Below are 21,661 nucleotides of genomic sequence, written 5' to 3'. Positions count from 1 at the left end.
ACTCCGGCTCCGCGGGACCTGCACTCACATTCCACAGTGCACCCGGAAGATCCGCTGCCGATGTCGGGGTAGGATTTCTCATCCCCCCGGTTTGCACCTGTACAAAGGTGGTCATAGGCCACATGTATTGTAGTCCACACTGCCCACAGCTCCGCCAGGCAGTCCGCACTGCAGGCAGAGGCAGACCACCGTCTCCACACCCTCTACGCGGATAATCAGGAAGCCTCCTGGGACTGAGTAGGGGTGGGTTGATATCAAAGGACTCTGTTCCACTTTCTCCGCTTGCTCAGCCATGGTCACCAACGGGAGCACTCGTCCTAGTGGTCTGTATTGATCAATGGCTCTTCGCAACTGAAGTGCAGGGGATGGTTGAGCAATGCTTCACCCCACTTCCTCCATCGGCATCCGGTGGAACTGTAGACCACTCCCCCTGGTTGAAACTAGGTGGTTGTCTCGCCGCTTTGTAGGCTGACCCAGCACAGGGGCAGAGTGAGTCATAGTCCAGGAGGGCGCGGTTCCAGCTTTCGCGCCAAACTCCCCAACTGGGTGGAGTTTCCTCGTTGCCGCCAATCCTGGCCAACAATTTGCAGCCTGCAGAGTTGCAAGATTTTCTGTAGCTGGCCCACGCGGTGTCCCGGGAACGCGGGAACCGCCATTTTGGTAAGCACTGTCCTTCTTTATATTCGAGGTAGCGTCTGGCTGTTTGTTAATTGGTGTGTAACAAAGTCCATTTCGTTCCTCCCATCTCGCAAGGCTGTCGTCCTCACTATTCTCAGGGGTATCATCCCAAGAACATAGGCATGACAAACACGGCGCAGCCACGGCTTTCACGCCATTCCATAACAAACACACAAGGGTCTCTCCTGTAGCTTGTTCTCCTTCCTCTTCCCGGCATCCTGGACCTTCTGCTCTTTGCAAATCCTCCATTCTGACGGTCACTTCTTGCTCACGGTATACTGGATTATTGTACATGGAGCTCCGCTCTGCGGGGCAGCTACCACATCCGTACAATAAACATGCCTTGTGCACCACCTCGTGTACCTAACATACGTCTTACTCGTGTTTGCACTACCTCAGGCTAGGCTCACTCTCTCAGTGTCTACTGTATCTCCTTCCTCCCAGTCTGTGCTCCCTTCGGTAAGTGATCTGGAATGGCTAGAGTACTCTGGGGCTTCCATGCAGTACTTGGGCGTCTATCTCTCTTGGTCAGCCTAGTGCAGACCCTCTCCAGGACTCCTGACCTAGTTAACAGGCTCTCCCTTCTGGCGTCCTACCCCTAGCGCGACCTCAAGGTGACTCGGACAGCTATAGCCCCTTCCCAGACCCACTAACTCCTCTCAGGATCCCAACACAGCACAAAGTGGCAGCATACACTTTCCCTGTTTCCTAGCGTGTGCCTAGCAAAAGCCTGTCCTGTTGACAGATATATGTCTCTCAGCAGCGCCTCCAATTGTAACGGGTTTCCCCCCCCAATCTCACATTGGCCCGGGTACTCTACAAACCAACCCCCATTACGTGTGTGTTTGGTGGTGCACCTGTAGGCAACAGAACTCCTGAGTCTCCCCCTTGATGTTAGTAGGGGATTTCCAGCAGGACAGGTATCTGAGGTAGTGGGTGCGAGTTCAACTTACATCATGTGCAGCGCCTCCACCTCATCAGGGTCTATGCTTCCGCAGGGAGATGGTCCTGGTGAGGAACTCCTTCTGGTTGGTGCCATCCACTGCTGAGTAATTTCACACTCACACAGTGGGGGTATCGTTAACAAGGTCATCTTTATTGTAGACGGTGATGTAGCAGACTGCCCCATGCAGCTGCCGGCTCTAGCCGCACATCTCTCCGTGCTGTCCCTTCGCCAGGTACGCCCTCCTAAATTGAAGTGGGGTTCCCTCTTCTACTAGGGAGATCCTCCCTGCGCCATGTCCCTGGACACAGAGTGGCTTAGACAGGCTGATTGGTCAACCTGGACCTCTAGTTACGTCACTAGGGTCACAAAGTGTTCCTACAATCCCTTATGCAGGAAAATACAACTTCCCAACAGCTTTCCACAGCTGCTAGAACACACTGTAACTAACTGTGTTGTGCCTTATATACTTCAGGAGGCAGGCGCATCCCTGAGGTCACTATCCAGGGACTCAGAGCATACAGCCACTCCCCTTCATACATAGGGCACCTCACCATGGTGTGAGGGAAAACCTCCATAACTACTGCTGGCATACCTGTTCTTACCAGGACTTACTGCCAACAGGGAAAAGGGAGACCAAAAAGCGCACCAGCACAAACGGAGCAGGAAAAAACCAGAACAAAAAAATGATTAAAAGGGCACTTTAATGTGGCAAAAGACCCATCCAATGCATTTCGAACGTCGCGACGTTCGAAATGCATTGGATGGGTCTTTTGCCACATTAAAGTGCCCTTTTAATCATTTTTTTGTTCTGGTTTTTTCCTGCTCCGTTTGTGCTGGTGCGCTTTTTGGTCTCCCTTTTCCCTGTATTGCATTGAGTAGCTGCACAGCTTGCCTGCCTGCCCTACCAGGATGTGAGTATTTGCATATTTTTCAGGGGAACCTGCCAATGAGACATATGGTGAGTGGGTTGCACCACACACCATCTGTCTTCAGGAGGATAGTACCCATTATATGACACAATAGGTACTATATCAATTGTTAGTACCCTGGTACAGTGGTCTGGCTTATTATCATTTTGAGATATACCTGCATTTGAGCGCTTCAGCTATTTTCCATATTCCTTACTGCCAACAGAGAAGAAAGCAATATACCATTATTATGCATGGCTATATATATATATTGATGCCCATGTATAAAAGATCAAACAGTCAGCACTCTGATGTAAAACAAAAGGCAGTTGCTAGTCCCATAGGGATCCACATAACATACAAACCAGCCCAAAGACCAGTAAGGAGACAGCAACCAACGTGGTATAATCCAAAGAAGTCTGTATTGAAATAAACAGGTACACGAAAGCCAACGTTTCGGTCTCTCAGGGAGACCTTCCTCAGGGCCGTGCAAACACCACACTAACAGTGACCCTACTTATATACCCACACCCCTAGTGCAACCAATTAAACATAACCAATCACCAGCAACCTGTCATGATTTACCTGTTATGCAGCTGAGCACCATTGAGAAACAACCAATGCCTGGACCAGAAGGAGTCATGCGGATCCACAAGCAGAAAAAAGCAATGTGGTAATCAAAGGCAGCCAACTCAGGCATCTGAGTCTGTAGATTCACGAGCAGGGAAACCCCACCCGTGATCCAGGCTGCCTGCTCTGATGTCTATAGCCTGCGACCGGTGTCGGGAGCTACAGCGCGTCACCTGACTAGCCTGCGCGTCATAGGGCAAAGTGTGAGCCGGGGAGCCAATGGGAAACATCCATGCGCACTGGAAAGGTACGCAGTACCCTAATGGAGGAACCCTGGCAACCAAGGACGCCAGCACACAGTCCGCGCAGGCGCAGTAGTAAACACTGATAGAAAGGGCAGCGCTGCACCCACAGCACTAATGCAAGGCAGACACACGAGCAAAAAGGGCTGTGGCTGAAAGTAAAACCACAAAAGGCAGTGGTCAAGGTCCCAGGAGTACCAGCTGCACCCCACAATATAAAACATGACAATAAAGAGACAATCAAAAACAAGGGAGTGACAGTGTGCAAGGGAAGTGAAGCTATGGAGGAACAATGTCCACACGTCAAAAATATGCATGCAAACATGAAAATAAACATTCAAATATGGTCAAGGATCAAAGCAAGCAAAAATCAATGCGTAGGTAGCCATAAACAATTTACAAAAAACAGCCCAGTTTGAGCTCTTCGTTCAGTCCCCCTGGTGCCATAGTCCGCAGTTCAAAAATTAGTCTGGCCTCCTGTTGTAGCAAGATCTTGCCTCTGTCACCACCACGCGTAGGGATAGGGACCTGCAGGATAGGCATGCATCTAAGCGTTGCTAAGGAGTGTCTATGTTCTTTAAAATGTCTCGCGACAGGGAGACATTTAAGGTCCATGTCATCGCCACCGCTCACTAGGGCTTTCCTGATGGTAGTACGGTGCATGGCCATCCGCTCCTTCAGCATCCTCACAGTTTTTCCAATATATAGAAGTCCACAAGGGCATCTGATGTAGTATACCACAAATTTGGATTCACAATTAAGTGCCTGTTGGAGTTTGATGGGAATGCCACTGTGGGGATGATTGTAGCTGGGGCCCAATTGCATGAACTGGCAGTTAGTACAGCCATGACATCGATATGAGCCTGGTTTCTTGACCAACCAGGACTTGGAGGTGGCATATTTCTCTGTTGGATCCGATCCTGTCACCATGTCACCAATACTAGGGCCGCGACGGAAGCAGAACAACGGTGGTTCCTTAGCACATGTGCCTATCCTCTCATCATTTTGTAAGATCCGCCAATTCCCCCGGATGCATCGCTTGATGTCATTGGAGGCGGTGCTGAAAGTGCTGACTATGTTGAGTCTGTTAGTCTCCGTTTGTTTAGGAACTGCTGTCAGTAATAAGCTCCTGTCAACCTGTTCCACCTTTGTAAGGCGTACTGGATGTCTTTTTCACAATAGCCCCTCTCTCGAAAGCGGGCAGCCATCTGACCCAAAGCCCTTATGGACTCCGCTGGATCAGTTGTGATCCTCTTCACTCTTAAAAGCTGTGAGTAGGGGAGACCCCTTTTGAGTGGCAAGGGATGGTGGCTGGATGCACACAGCAATGAGTTCTTGTCAGTGCTCTTCCGGTACAGTCTTGTAGCCAACGAGCCGCCAGACTTGTATACTATCGTGTCTAAGAAAGCAATTTCTTTAGAGCTGTGACTGAGAGTGAAGCGTATGGTGGAAGGAATGTTATTCAAAGAAGCCACAAACGCCAGCAGATCTTTTTCGCTGCCACCCCACAAAATGAACACATCATCAATGTAGCGTAGATATTTGACAATGTGGTGTCCATAAGTCACATCATGGAGTATATGGGTCTGCTCGTACTGGTCCATGAACAGATTCGCATAGGAAGGCGCCATATTGGACCCCATGGCCGTCCCTGTCAGCTGTAAGTAATGGTGCTTCTCGAACCTGAAGAAATTTTTATGCAGAATAACCTCAATCAGTAGCATGAGAAATTCCACCGGGGGACCCTGTTGTACACCAGATGTTTCAAATTTGGCGCGGACTGCTTCCAGGCCCTCCGTGTGGGGGATGTTGGTATAAAGACTAGACACATCTAGTGTGGCAAAAATATAGTCAGATGTATCTATGGATATGTCACCGAGCTGTTTGATAAAGTCTGTGGTGTCCTTGATGTATGAACCCATGCTGGCTACCAGTGGCTGTAGGTAGAAATCCACAAATTGTGAGAGCGGGTGGCATAACGATCCACGGGCTGATATGATGGGTCTGCCCGGAGGTGCTGTACAGGACTTGTGGATTTTGGGCAGAGTGTATAGCACTGGCATAACCGGATGATCTTGTGTCAAGAATTTACTGGTCTCCTCTGTGATCCAAGTGTTATTAAGACCAAGTTGGATGATTCCATCTATTTCTCTTTTGTATGCTGTTGTTGGGTCCCCAGGCAAGCGTCTGTAGTGATGTACTACCAGGAGCTGTTGTTCAATTTCTTCTCTGTAATACTGATAGTTGAGGATCACTATCCCCCCACCTTTATCCGCAGCCCTCACAATGATGTTTTTATTGTCTCGTAATGTTTTGAGGGCAGCTTGTTCATCTCTGGAAAGGTTATTAAAACTTGTCTTGTGATTCTTAAGGATATTACGAGAGTCCTTGGTCACCAGATTCATGAACGTAGCAATGTTCGGATTGGTGGAGTGAGGATCAAATGTGCTTCTAGGCTTAAATGGAGTTACCTCGGTGCCCCCGGGTGGATCTTTTAGTCCACTCCTGGAAAAATAGTCTTTCAACTTCAGATGTCTGTGTAATTTGTACATATCGACCTCCCATTTGAAGGCATCTTGGGTGTGGGTAGGCACAAAGGAAAGGCCTTTTTGTAAAATACTGGTCTCAGCACTTGATAGTGTGTAGTCCGATAGATTGTAGATCACCGTCTCACCGGCTGTGTCTTGGATCCCCTTGCCGTTTTTCCTGCGCGAGCGGGATAACGCCGATCTCCGGCCACCTCTCCTGTTATATCTCCTGGTGTGGAGCCGTGTGGGTGTATTCTGGCCCGACCCCCATCTCCTGATCCTAAAAAAGGTTCCATAGGGGCACTGTCTGGGGCATCAGATTGGTCGGTATCACTGGTGGTGTATCCCATTCGGCCAGCACCACTGCGCTTGGACCGTGACTGGTAACGGCGTTGTGGTCCACTTCTTGCGCCTTTGGTCTCTCCAAGGCCCAGTAGCCACCGGTAGACGTTCCTCTCCTTGTAGTCTGTTGTCACCTGTCGAAGCTTCTCCTTTTTAAATTTGATAAGGTTGTCCCGATATGTATCCACCGTAGTTTTAATTTTGTCAGTCCAGTCCGTGCCTGTGTCCGCCGCTAGGATCCCTGCATGCTTAATGTCTATCAGCTCTATATCCTTCTTGATTTTCGCAATCTCTTTACTTGATTGGTCAATGACCAGAATCATCAGGTCGAACGAGCATTTATTTAAAATGGCTATCCAGCGTTTACAGAACTCAACATCATTCCTGCCTATAGTGGGTTGGTTTTTCACTCTGAAGCCTCTGGGCAGCATCCTCTCCTTGTGATAGTGGGATAGGGTGACCCCATGTAAGAAAAAATCCACTTCACGCTTCTTTAATTTAATGAGATCATTGAAGATGTCCGCTGCCTTGTCAGGCCCCACCACTGATTCAAATGACTCCGCGAAGCGGATCTGAGCCACCTCTGCATCGCTGAAGCCAGCCACATCCGATAAGGAAGAGAAAATTCCTGTGATATCAGCAAATTCCTCCATAGCATATAAATACAATGTCACATATAGAAAATAAAAATAGCAAAATGGCAGTTTCCGTCAGTAAATACCCTTCCTCGCTGCGCCACAGTAGAGGAGGACAATATACAGGTACGTAGGTGCACGACTCATAAAAATAAGTAACAAAGATCAAACAGTCAGCACTCTGATGTAAAACAAAAGGCAGTTGCTAGTCCCATAGGGATCCACATAACATACAAACCAGCCCAAAGACCAGTAAGGAGACAGCAACCAACGTGGTATAATCCAAAGAAGTCTGTATTGAAATAAACAGGTACACGAAAGCCAACGTTTCGGTCTCTCAGGGAGACCTTCCTCAGGGCCGTGCAAACACCACACTAACAGTGACCCTACTTATATACCCACACCCCTAGTGCAACCAATTAAACATAACCAATCACCAGCAACCTGTCATGATTTACCTGTTATGCAGCTGAGCACCGTTGAGAAACAACCAATGCCTGGACCAGAAGGAGTCATGCGGATCCACAAGCAGAAAAAAGCAATGTGGTAATCAAAGGCAGCCAACTCAGGCATCTGAGTCTGTAGATTCACGAGCAGGGAAACCCCACCCGTGATCCAGGCTGCCTGCTCTGATGTCTATAGCCTGCGACCGGTGTCGGGAGCTACAGCGCGTCACCTGACTAGCCTGCGCGTCATAGGGCAAAGTGTGAGCCGGGGAGCCAATGGGAAACATCCATGCGCACTGGAAAGGTACGCAGTACCCTAATGGAGGAACCCTGGCAACCAAGGACGCCAGCACACAGTCCGCGCAGGCGCAGTAGTAAACACTGATAGAAAGGGCAGCGCTGCACCCACAGCACTAATGCAAGGCAGACACACGAGCAAAAAGGGCTGTGGCTGAAAGTAAAACCACAAAAGGCAGTGGTCAAGGTCCCAGGAGTACCAGCTGCACCCCACAATATAAAACATGACAATAAAGAGACAATCAAAAACAAGGGAGTGACAGTGTGCAAGGGAAGTGAAGCTATGGAGGAACAATGTCCACACGTCAAAAATATGCATGCAAACATGAAAATAAACATTCAAATATGGTCAAGGATCAAAGCAAGCAAAAATCAATGCGTAGGTAGCCATAAACAATTTACAAAAAACAGCCCAGTTTGAGCTCTTCGTTCAGTCCCCCTGGTGCCATAGTCCGCAGTTCAAAAATTAGTCTGGCCTCCTGTTGTAGCAAGATCTTGCCTCTGTCACCACCACGCGTAGGGATAGGGACCTGCAGGATAGGCATGCATCTAAGCGTTGCTAAGGAGTGTCTATGTTCTTTAAAATGTCTCGCGACAGGGAGACATTTAAGGTCCATGTCATCGCCACCGCTCACTAGGGCTTTCCTGATGGTAGTACGGTGCATGGCCATCCGCTCCTTCAGCATCCTCACAGTTTTTCCAATATATAGAAGTCCACAAGGGCATCTGATGTAGTATACCACAAATTTGGATTCACAATTAAGTGCCTGTTGGAGTTTGATGGGAATGCCACTGTGGGGATGATTGTAGCTGGGGCCCAATTGCATGAACTGGCAGTTAGTACAGCCATGACATCGATATGAGCCCATGTATATATATATATTGATGGCTGGTCCAGCTATCTCTCTACCTACCCTGTCATGTAAGTTCTAGTTAGACACAGAAAGTGACAGGCTGTCCTATGGGGTTTTCCCCCTCCTCATGCTGACTTCTTGAGTGATGGTGCATGTGCTGGGCCCTCCCTCTTTGAGCTACAGGAAGGAAGTGCCTAAATTATAGTATGAAGTTCAACCCACTAGGGGTGGGTCCTTCAGTATGTGATTGGGGTTCCAAACTATCCCTTCATATGGTAGGAGCTCCGAGCTCTCCTCCCGGCTGGGAGAGAGAGACATATGCTCAGTCCCTCATGGGCTGAGGCACTAATTCAATCCAGAGAGGCCTCACTATTACCAGCAGGCCAGTACCATCCAGAAGTCAGGGATTTCAACTAAAGCATTCGCTGTAACAACTTTGCAGTGGCTTCTATAATAAAGATCATCCTCATTTATAATTCTGGCTCTGTGGCAGTCTGTGTGAGGGAGTATTGTGAGTAAGGACTGTCATAGCGGGGACCGCCTTCAGCCGTGCTGAAGCCCCCTATGTCTGTAGGTGCTGTCACCATGAAGAAGAACCAGAGGAATCCCTCAAAGTCTGCCTGTAATCCCCCACACCATCGCGGGTACCTCAGCTCTCCTGTGCCAAACAGGTAACCAGCACTACACATAGCAATAACCATGACTAAATCTCCCAGAGGGGGAGGGGAACATGTGCTACATATATACAAATCGATAGCTACCACATGGGCTGATATGCAGTAAACACATGTAACTGCAGTGTATTGGATCCGAGCTCTATCAGTGTTGAGATACATTCCAATACCATCCACTCAATATTCTATCAGCATTATATACAGGACCTACCGGGCTATTCGCCCAACAATCATCACTATGGATGTGACTATATATGACGATTCACCATGAATGTTTTAAACATGTCACTACATCAGCTATAGGATCCCACTGGCATTAATATTGCTTATCAACGTGGATATCACCACGTGTATGGTTGCCTAATAGGCATTTCTTATAAAGCACTAAATCCTAAGAACATCTCCTCTTACCTACGCTGTGTTCAATAAATGGTATATTAATACCTCTACCCCATGATTCGCACAAGAGGAGGTCCACCTAAGGACGGGTCAAGCTGAACTAGTTATAGTCATACCTTCCTTGTGTTTATCATCCTCATCCCAGGTATACTCCTGTTATTAGAGCTAGCATTACCTAGCATAAGATAGTTACAAGAAGCTTCATGGTTTTAATTAATTTAATTAATTATGTTGTAATAAACTTTATTAAATGTTGTATGTCTGCGCATTCCAGGACCATGATCTAATACTACTCAGGTCTGCGGTGCGCCTTATTGGGGATCTTTCTGTGTGCTTTACACACCCCTTTCTCCTATATACAAATCATAAGCAGATTTCTTTAATGAGTCCCAATAAACTGCTGCATTGAGCCAAGCCCCCCAACGTATTTATGGTTGGTGACATAAGTAAATGGACAGGAACAAGGGGACCTTCCTGCTGCACTCACAGTAAGAAATTTGGAAAAATCTGCTAGCAAAAATAAAGAGTTTATTATGCAGAGCGATGTGATACAGGGAGAAAAGAGCACAATGTTTTGAGGTTAGCCTACGTCAGATGGTAAAAAGGGACAATACCTATAGATAAGCCATGTCGAATATATACTGTCAAGGGAGACCAGGTTTATTAACACCTTTTTATATCGGGATCATTGATTCAGCAAAGCAAAGAGATAAAATAAATTGTAATTTATTTCAGGAAAAGACATACACACAATGTTACACAATTTACAGGGTTAACACACTTACTGGGAACGGGGCTAACGAATAAAACTATCCTTTAAACGAAATTCATAAAAATGACCTCTGTAGGAGCCCTTTCCAATGACCGGTAGGTACTCACAAATGTCCTGGAACTGATTTCGGCATGCAATGTCAGATGCGACCGCTACGTTCTTCAGAAGTGGGACTTATAAGAATACTTAAGTCAAAATCTTTGAAGCCGGCTCGCGTCTATTCAGTACAGAGCATCTTTGAATTTGCCACTGTTGGTTTGGCGCTTGGAATCTGCACTCCTGATTGGCTGCAAGGCTTCTTATGGGTTTCAGTGTCCCATTCACAAATCTCTACAGCCTAGCAGAGTGTGGGAATTTCCCTATCAGCTAATCACTGATTTGCCGGTATTGTAACGTCGGGTGGGAACCTTTTCTCATTCTGCAAAAGGGCATGCGCCAACCTGGCACCTCTGCCTCTTTGCATACTGAGCCCACCCGCTGTCCTGGCTCCACAGAGTCTGGGCTCTGGCAAATGGTGGCCAGATAGCCCTATGTTAGCCCAGGATGTGGGTACTCAAGCAGAACTGCAGTACCCCTCCTGTTTTAGCACCTTGGCATCCCTGAGGTTTTCAAGTCCGGACTCCGCACAGACCCATAGGCACCAAGCTTGGTAGCCATCTGTTCTCTCGGAATTCATAACTTGGAAATCCCACAGTTCATTTACAGGTTATCAGTACATATACCTATTAAATATAACTCTTTAATAAAATATACTGTGTCCTGTCTTTTGTGTGATAAAAATATATAAGTCCCTGTTCCGGTGTCAGGGATGGAGTGAGCGTATATGTTGCCTACACTCACTAGCTGGCAAACTTTAGAAATAACTCTTAAAACTTTTTCACACAAGAAATAACTCAGCTTTATCACATAGCTGGAGCACCCCCTGAACTCCTATACCAAGTTCAGGTTACCTGGTCATGTATCTGGGCGCCTCATACTAGGGACCCCATGCATGATTGCAGTTATACATTAACCCCTTCATGCCCGTTTATCTTGCCTGGATGATGCTGCAGCAGGAATCCTGGCGGGGAGTCGTAAGAGCATTTTCAGGGTCAGAGTCAGAGTTTGCCCGGATCCAACTCTTGGGGTATCCCATAATTCTGGAACCCCAATACATAGACACATTTTGTAAAGATTTTCTCCAGAAAACCCACCCTGAAACGTACAGCCTAGAAATCTCCCGGTCCCAGCACCCCAGGAAAGGCAAAACACAAATAAATCTTTTAAAATAGGCAAACACGCAGTGGAACATAAAATATATAAGTCCCTGTTCTGGTGTCAGGGATGGAGTGAGCGTATATGTTGCCTACACTCACTAGCTGGCACACTTTAGAAATAACTCTTAAAACTTTTTCACACAAGAAATAACTCAGCTTTATCACATAGCTGGAGCACCCCCTGAACTCCTATACCAAGTTCAGGTTACCTGGTCATGTATCTGGGCGCCTCATACTAGGGACCCCTCTTTATACTAGGGACCCCATGCATGATTGCAGTTATACATTAACCCCTTCATGCCCGTTTACCTTGCCTGGATGATGCTGCAGCAGGAATCCTGGCGGGGAGTCGTAAGAGCATTTTCAGAGTCAGAGTCAGAGTTTGCCCGGATCCAACTCTTGGTGTATCCCATAATTCTGGAACCCCAATACATAGAAACATTTTGTAAAGATTTTCTCCAGAAAACCCACCCTGAAACGTACAGCCTAGAAATCTCCCGGTCCCAGCACCCCAGGAAAGGCAAAACACAAATAAATCTTTAATGTCACATAATTTGCAGCACTGTCACGGCATGGGAGACCAGTCATTTACACATTTATACCGGATCATACCACTGAGCAAAACGGGTTGATGAAATAAATTCCAGTTTATTCACTTAAAATAGGCAAACACGCAGTGGAACATAAAATACATAAGAAAGACACACTTACTGGGGGTCTGGGCTACAAAACTAGACTTTCATAGTTGAAATGAACAAAAAAACAAAGTCTTTAGTTGACCGGGACTTGAACCGAAATGTTCTGGAACTCAAATCGGCATAATGTTCCTGACGCCACCACTCTCTTTCCTCCGGAGGTGCTGAAATCCCTTGACCGGGAGTTAGCTCCAAACATCCTGGAGCTAAATTTGGCTTGCAATCGTAGCCGTGACCATTACATTCCTTTTGTAAAACTTGGTCGCAAAAAGCGCGCCTTAGAAAACATTTTGACCTGGAATTCTGAAGCCAGCTCGCTGCTATTTCTCCAAGAGCATCTTTTGGTATATTTAAATTTGCCGCTGATGTTCTGGTGCTTAGAATCTGATCAACGGATTGGTTGAGGGATTCTCATAGTATTTCTGGGTTCATTCATGAAATACTCCAGGCAAACCCAGTGTGGGAACTTTCCTAAAAGCCAATCAGAGCGATGCCAGTCTTCTGAAGCCGGGCATGCGGATCTTTTGAATCAGCCAAGGGCATTCGCAAGATTGCCACCTCTGCCACTTGGTATTTAGAAGCCACCAGCTGATTTAGGCTCCTGACAGTCTGTAAAGGCAAATGATAGTCCCGAGGACTTCCATTCATCCCAGGACGTGGGTAATCAAGACTAAACCTCCTGCCCAAATGTTCTTCCCACCTCTGGCATCCTCTGTGGCTTTCATGTCCGATGTCTGGGTAGACACAGTGGCACCAAGCTGGTAGCCCAGTGACTCACTCAGAACATCGGTCTGGAAAGACCCAGCTTATACAGCTGGAGCGGCCGTTATTCTAAAACTTCACGGCGACGATTTCGTGTGCTCTGCTGTACTCCACGCAGCATGAACGCAGCCAATCGCCCCAGAAACCCGCGCTTATCGCGATTGCTTTGTTTAATTTCATGGATTCTGTTTCTTTGGGTGCAATGAAATGAATGAATTGCAATGTGTACAGTACTGTGCTACTGTGCTACTGTGTCAATTTAAGGTGTTTAAAAACCAGAACTCTAAAATGCCATTTTCTGCAGTCGCCGCACTCGCGTCTTAAGGCGGAAAGGTTGGAAAACATCATGCGCCATGACAGGGGTATTCCGAGTTGTACACCGGACGAAGTTTTAGAATAATGGTCGCTGCATCTGTAATACCGTGCACAAGCATATATGTACATTAAACACACTGTTTAAAAATATATACATTTTAGCTTTCTTTAGTCTTCTGGTTATGAGGAATAGAATAAGAAGTTGCACTTTATTCCTTACTAGCCATATTCCACACACACTATAACTAGACTTAGCCTTTAAACTCCTTGTTGGACCACCCCCAGAACCCTCTACCGTTCCAGGGACACCACACACCCCTATGCCCCATTTACCTTTCTGGTCTGTGCTGAAGCAGGGAATCATAACGGTTTGTCGCGCAAGCGTTTTCAAGGGGAGATTTTGCTGGAGCAACATACCTATATGTATCCTGGAATCTGACCTGAATCCCGGGTACATTTTTGGAGTATCCAGCAACTCTGGACCTCGACTAGCTAGGCACATTCTGACAAGACTTTCTCCATAACCCCCCCCCCCCTTGAAACTCATAGCCCAGCGATCTCTGCTTTGCTGGCCCTCCTGGAAAGAAGTCGCATAATTTTATACAATGCATGTATAATCACTGTGCTCAAGAGCTAACACTCTTGAAATCCAATACAAGGATCAGAGGTAACCAAACGGGCTTAACCTTTATTAGTGAGCCTGGTTAGCCCCTCACTGTCACAAGCACATCACTGTGTCACCGGATTTCCCCCTCACTATGGTCTCACATCCAATAGAGTACAGCACTCACTGTGACTTGTATTATCAACCTGAAAGAAATGTAGTTCTGTGATTTCATTCACTGCATGTATGAGGTCATGATTTCATAAATATGCTACAGTAATTAAGTTGACATCATGAATGCATTGGTTTTGGTGCCTTTTGTGAGAAGTTGGAGGGTTTCCAATGTTAGGTTAAAGGTATTTGGGGACACTGGTTATCTATAGGTATTGGCCCTTTCTAATAACTGACGAAGGCTAATTCCGAAACATTGTGCTCTTTTCTCCCTGTATCACATCGCTCTGCATAATAAACTCTTTACTTTTGCTAGCAGTTTTTGCCAACCTTCTTCTTTTGAGGGCTGCAGGTCCCCTTGTTCCTGTATACTTCTGGATGGGCTTGCGGACCACCACCCCACCTGTACTAGCACCGCTCCTAAAGTTAGCCAGTAGGTCAATGCCCACCAGACCCTATTTCTTCTGACACAAGTAAGTGGTAAGTGAATAGCAAGTAAATGCCAAGCATTGCAGCAAGATATGTGGGAAATACTTTTACATAAAAGGTACATTCCTGTGTTTTTCCAACCTGGTGTTGTTACCTGTGCGACTCTCCCCACCATGCAGGGAGCCGCTTGTTGCTATGCAACATAACCTGGAGATGTGAAAAGAAAAATTCTGGCATTTTTTTTTTTAAGGTTTTGTTTTTAAAAGGATATATGTTTACACAGTGGCTTTTACAGCATGTCACATAGCACAGGTGTGCTTTCTTTCTTAAACAAACGGTGTCTCTCACACACAATGGAAAGCTAGAATGGTTAAGTAGATATTAAAAGGTGTAGGTGAGAGCATGTGTTCAACAGGAATCAAATGGTCTCCTGATAGCATCTCTCAAGAAAGTGACTGGCTGCCTTGTTGCTGTTTCTAACAACAAACGTGTTTTTTTTTTATTGATGCTGAGAATATTTATCTACACACATAGAATACAAGAGTTTGGATACATATTTTCTCCACTAAGATTAAAGGCATAGGGAGCTGGTGATTTCCCTTCTTCTATTTCCATTTTTTTGTCTGTATTTCTGACTCTTTTGATAGGCATGTACTAATGTCCTATTGTTTTTCATACTGTAAAGCTCTGGGTGCACTGTCTCTGTAATGTAAGAATAAAATAGCACTTGAGGCGATTATTTGGATAGCAGAACAATTGAAATGCTGTATATTGAGATGTGTCACTTCATGTGAATAATTGAAGAAGATAAGCAGGTGCTTTCAGAAGCATTTTTTAAACATCAGTTCCAGAAGGGGTCCTGCTTTGTTGGCCTGCTAAATATGATCACCCTAAAGGAATTTAATCTCACCAAAACAATACTGGAGAGTAGAGATGAGCAAACCTGTCAGAATCTGTTCTGCATATTTTTCCTGTCTTTTTGGTTGCAGTTCGATTCGCAGGATGAAATCCGGAGGCGGATTGCGTCCTCTTAAATCTGTGTGGTAACCTCGGAATCCACTTGCGTGCTCCAGCAGAATCCACGGCCGGAATCTGCAAGAATCCGCAAGCATTTATATTGTCACTCTCACTTCCTGCCTGTTTGTCACACACTTTCTGTGGGAAGAGAGGTGGTATGTGGGGCTGAGTGTGGTGGGGAAGGGAGAGAAAGCCACAGTAGAAAGAAAAAAAAATAAGTAGAGAGAGAAAGAGAGTGAGATAGAAAGATCCAAAATAAAAATACTGTAGCCCTGGTTCCTAGCGAACACAGACCACTACCGTATGCAACCTGTAGGCTCACAGGGCCTAAGTCTCTGCCACGGAGAGCCTGGGGCACGCTCAATAATGATACTTGGTGCAGCGCCTCCACCTGCAACAGCTTCCGCCAGAGGGGAAGTGGTTCTTCGCAGGACCTTGTGTACATCAACACACACACACACAGCAATAACCAACTGAATAACTTTACTAGCATGAATAATACGGCATAACTTCAGTCCTTCGTTGTCATTAACCGGTGTCCCTCTTTGAGGCAGACACTATGCTCTGCGTCTCGCAGGTAGCCCCCTACCCTCCTTCACCGGGTGATCCCACCCCGTGTCCAATATTTCCCCCACCCTCAGATGAGACCGTGATTATATATGTGTGGACTGCGCAGCCACTGTGTCCTGAATAAATGATGATACAGTTGGTGCACTTGTAGTTTACCTGCCGGGCACTCCAGTACCCGGTCCTGCAACAGTCTTCACAAAGGACCGGCGTGGACCTAGATGCCGTCGCCCGTCGACGTCCGGGGCAATCCCACCCAGACGGATAGTAACGCGACAGCGGGGTCTGAGCCCAGACCTCCCGCTGACTTGGAAATGTCCTGATCGCGATCACACTCACACTAAGGGAACCGGAACCTATCTATGGCCGGTCCCTAGCTCAGCTTCACACTACTGGGACGTGGGTCTAACTGGGCCTGGGGTATGAGGCCTAGTTGGGGCGGAATGCCTCCCTACACCGGAGCTCCTCCTTCCTGCTACCGCTCGCTCTGCCTCACGTGCGCGCCCCCCACCCCTTTTCCTCCTCTCCTCGCATATCATTGGTCCTCACACATCACGAGGGTCCGCGGAGCTGCTGGGACCCGTGCTCCCTGACCTCCCTCCTATCATAGCTCTCCTCCTTCGCGGGCTTTGGCAATATCCCAGCGCATGCACAACCTCCTGTCGAGCCGATCCTGCGTCTGCGCCAACGTGCAACATGGCGCCCCTCTCCAATGCGGAACCTCCGATATCGGAGCGTTCCCTACTGCGGCACTCTCCCACCCCACACAACAAATGGCAGACAAAAGGGGTCCTGGCTACAATACAATACAAAATAAATTAGAAAGAAACAGCGGAAGTTTTTTTTTTTTTGTTATATTTTTGTTTTCATTTGTATTTATTTTTTATTGTGAGTAGTGGGGTCCAGAGCTGGAGGGGCTCTGCCCATGCCCCTCCTGTGAGACTGAGGAGGAATTTGTCCTTAGGCTCAGTTTGCAGTGAGAGCAGAACAGCAAGGGCAGTGGTCGGCCTACCAGTGGATTTTTCTACTGGTTCAAGCCACTGGAGTAGCTATAGCACTGTGGCTGCTGCAGCCCCAGCTGAGAGCATGCCTCAGGAACCTGCTGCTTCTACTGCTGTTCAGCTTGTGCCAGAGGAACAGGTTGTGTTGTTGACAAGTAGCTCTGTCTTAGAAGAAGCAGCATTTATTCTGTATCATTGACCTCAGGTGATTCAGTCTGTATACTGACAGAGACTGATGATGCTTCCTGTGGCAAGGGTCAGTGGTTGTTTGAACAGGTATGCAAGCAGGATATGCAACAGCATGTGTTGCATGCGCAAGCAGGTCTGGCTGGTGTTGGGGTTACTTGAGCAGTTCTAGCCGGTAGTGGTCCGCCATGTTCGGTTTTGAATATGTTTCCCTAAATCTGGTTTCAGCTACACCATCTGAGCCTGCTATGCCCATCACCTCTACTTCTGATCTTGATGCTCTAGCTTCTAGCACATGAAGCATCATCAGGTGAGGATGTGCGGGTTCAGGATCTTGAACCACAGGCAAGAGGACTGGGTAGGATAGCAGAGAGTGTTTCAAGCAGTGAGGAGGTCACGATTGCTGTAAGCCTGTCTGGGCTGGGAGAGTGTCAGTCAAAGTTGGAGAGGTGACATTGGTGATGGTGGCTCTTCTGATGAGCTTAGCGAGGCTAAGGTGGAGAAGGGGAGGCAGAGGAATTTAGATGTACCTCTCAAAAACATCATGGTGGTAGTTACCAGGTTGGTCTTCATTGTATTCCAGCCTCCTCCCCTAGCTCGCAGGTATCACAGGAGCACATTAAAAAAAAAGTTCAATCTATGTTACATTGTAAATCATGAAAAAAAAAAAAGATTTGAATTATTATCATTAATTACGAAGAAGAATCTTATGATCTGTAATGAACACTTACTCTCTAATTATTCCATGGGTTCAGCCGTATATTTTTTTATCTTGGTGAAATCATATTATATAGGAGTCTGACATCAGATTCATCATGAATGATTACATTGGATTTTGATGTCATGTTCGCTCTCTCTCAGACTATGTGCACGCAAACCGAACCGAGTGCTATCTGTGTAAAATGCTGCCAAGTCATGTGTTAAGTTTGCCAGCCTAGATGTTACATTGTGGGCTGTTGAAGCAGTCAATTAATTTATGAAAGTTTAATCGGTGGTATTGGAATCCTATTGTTTTTAACGACCAAATACGAAAAAGAGAAACACATAAACAAAGCATAAAAGAAACCGATAAATAACGTGCTCTGCAACTGGAATATACAGTGCACTAAATCAGGAAGGTGATGGAAGGATGTTAAAAGTATAATAATACAAATGGGTGGTTACCGTCTACACCGCCTGTGACGCCCACTGGAAAGGAGGCAAACTCTAAACCGTCCCACTGGACTCGGTGTTGGTATACTCTTACTGTATATGGGAATGCACCAGTGCCCGGAACAATACCAGAATGTTCATTGTGACCTCCCCTAGTTCCAAACATTGCACCCTGGTCTTACATAGCCAGCGGGACTAATGCCATGAGCAGGAACGTCACTGGTTGCCAGGGGCCACTGACTAGTAGTATTACTGACCAAAAGTTGTGGAACTGGCAACCTAAGTGTGAGTTGCAAGCGATTCTGGGTACAGGGAGGAGGGGAATTGGGAGGGGGGAATGGAAGTAACTCTGCAGCACCTGTTTATTCTCGAAACTCACTCGCTGGTGAAGTAGAGTTAAGCACAGTTTTTCTAAGTCTTCTGCCAGACTCAGGCGTTTGCTGGGACACCTGTTGTTTCTTCAAAGCCCAAAATGGACACTGCAAAGTCCCTAGTTGACATAAGCTTCTTGATGCAATGTCCAGAAGTTTCATTCCATTCTCCTCTGTTGTAAGAGAGAGAGAGCATCAGTTTCTTATCTCCTGTGTTGAAATGAAGACTTCTGTAATTCCACCCTGTCATTATTAAAATAAAAGAAATGATCAAAATTATTTTTTCAACCAAATTCATATGAATATGGGAAGGGACAGACGTGGCTGGGTAAGTGATTCACATGTGTTATACTCAAAACACAAGTGTCTTTCACAGTGTAATAAATATTAGTTATTGGGAAGTGAGAACAAAAAATAAATAAAAAGAGTATGTCCTTGGGCCCGCCCTCCCGCATGTGCATTAGGCTAAGGCCCCGCTCCCAGAGTCAGCGCACCTGCGCTGCTGACAGGCGGTGCGCTGAGATACACAGACCGCGATCTGCGGTCTGTAGGGAGCGGGAGCCGGAGCGGGAGGTGGGAGGTTTGATCGGGAGGTGGGCGGGAGGTGGGCGGTTTGACAGGGAGGGGGGGCGTGGCTTGAGCGGAGGGACCCGCTACTCTCCCCCCCCTCCCTCCACGGACTCGGGCTGGAGCTGGAAGGTAAGTTTAAACACACACACGCAGGCACTCATTCATACACACACACACACACGCGCACACACACACACACACAGGCAGGCACTCACGCACTCATACACACACACACACACAGAAAGGCACTCACGCACTCAGACACATACACACACAGACAGGCACTCACGCACTCAGACACATACACACACAGACAGGCACTCAGACACACACACAGAGAAAGGCACTCACCTGCTTTCACTCCACACTCCTCCCCGTTCCCCGAAGCCTCTCCTCCTCCCGCAGCCTCCCCTCCCCATTGGCTCACAGCCACACACGTCACGCGTCAAAGCTAGGAAACACCATTCTCTGGTGTCTCCAGCGGCTGACGCGCTACAGCGTGTAGTCAGCTGTGCAGCCAGTGGGGACCGGGACCGGCTCGCGAGGATTCCCCTGCTGGTGGGGAACTCGCGACCTGCCGCCCGCGCCAACGAGCGCAGCGGGACCGAGGCCTTACTGGGAGATGTAATAGTAACTAGTTTTAAGGCATACAAAATGCCAACCCAGACGTTGAGTAATTAGTGGCTGTTGCTGGTTGCTGGCCACATGTATCCGTTACCAAATGCCAATTTCAAACTATAAATGATGATATGCGACTGTATAGTATAGTCCTGCTGTTTGGGTGCTTGCTTGTTTGGGGCCCCATTACATGCTCGGTCCCCCAAAAATAAAACTAATCTCATTCATGATCCCATATTTGGCCGTTTTGGTTTTGCAACAGTAATGAGATAAATATTAATGATGATGATGGTGGTTGCTATGGTGGTGGCAGTTGAACACAGCAGTGAAAGGTGAGAGAAGGCAGTCTGTTGCCAAATATGGAGCCGGAAAGCTTATCTAAGTGTAGTTTACGTCAGTCTGACAGCTGTGTTATTTACTTATTTTGTTAGTGTATTGACTTTACTACTCAATAATATACTTATTCTGAATCAGTCCCTCATTGCTACTAAGACTAGAGGCAATGGACAATGCATTGATTCACACAGATATAATACTCAAGCCAGCTGGCTTACGGTTACATAGTTACATAGTACATGACGTTGAAAAAAGGCATATGTCCTTCAAGTTCAAACTATGTTAATGTGAAACAGATACTTATTCTATATTTTTATTTACAGTATTTTGATCCAGAGGAAGGCAAACAAAATCCTAGTAACACTATATCCAATTATGTCTCATAAAGGGAAAATATTATTTTTTTCCCGATTCCAATAATGAATCAGATTTCTCCCTAAATCAACATTCTTCCCATATTTACATATTTGATATATCCCTGTATATGTTTCCTTTCTAAAAAGATGTCCAATCATTTTTTGAACATATTTATTGTATCTGCCATCACAGTCTCTATGGGTAATGAATTCCATATTTTACTGCCCTTACTGTAAAGAATCCTTTCCTTTGTCGCGTGTAAATCGCCTTTCCTCCAAACTTAATGGATGACCCTGGGTCGTTTATATTGCACTTGGGAGCAATAGTTCTTTTGTAAGCTCCTTCTATTGACCCAGAATATATTTGTATATACTTATATCCCCTCTTAGATGCCTGTTTTCTAATGTAAATAAATATAATTTTGCTAGCCTCTTCTCATACTGTGTCAGATTTTTCATCCCCATTATTAATTTGGTAGCTCTTCTCTGCACTTTTTCTACCATATTGTCTTAATTATGGAGTAGTGCCCAAAACTGTACTCCATATGACATATTTATGCTTACATCCATTCCATCCATTCCCTGTTTAATGCAAAAGGTCATACAGGCATACCCCAGTTTAAGTACACTCACTTTAAGTACACTCGCGAGTAAGTACATCTCGCTCAATAGGCAAACAGCAGCTCACGCATGCACCTGTCAGCACGTCCTGCACAGCAATACCGGCTCCCTACCTGTACCGAAGCTGTGCGCAAGCGGGGAGACTATAGAGCCTGTTACAAATGCGTTATTTCCATCAGTTATGCACGTATATGACGTTTGCAGTACAGTACATGCATCGATAAGTGGGAAAAAGGTAGTGCTTCACTTTAAGTACATTTTCACTTTACATACATGCTCCGGT

This window comes from Ascaphus truei, chromosome 1, assembly GCF_040206685.1.
Source record: "Ascaphus truei isolate aAscTru1 chromosome 1, aAscTru1.hap1, whole genome shotgun sequence".
NCBI classification, from domain to species: Eukaryota; Metazoa; Chordata; class Amphibia; order Anura; family Ascaphidae; genus Ascaphus; species Ascaphus truei.
The sequence above is the reverse complement of the archived record's forward strand: the minus strand, read 5'-3'. Positions refer to the sequence as shown.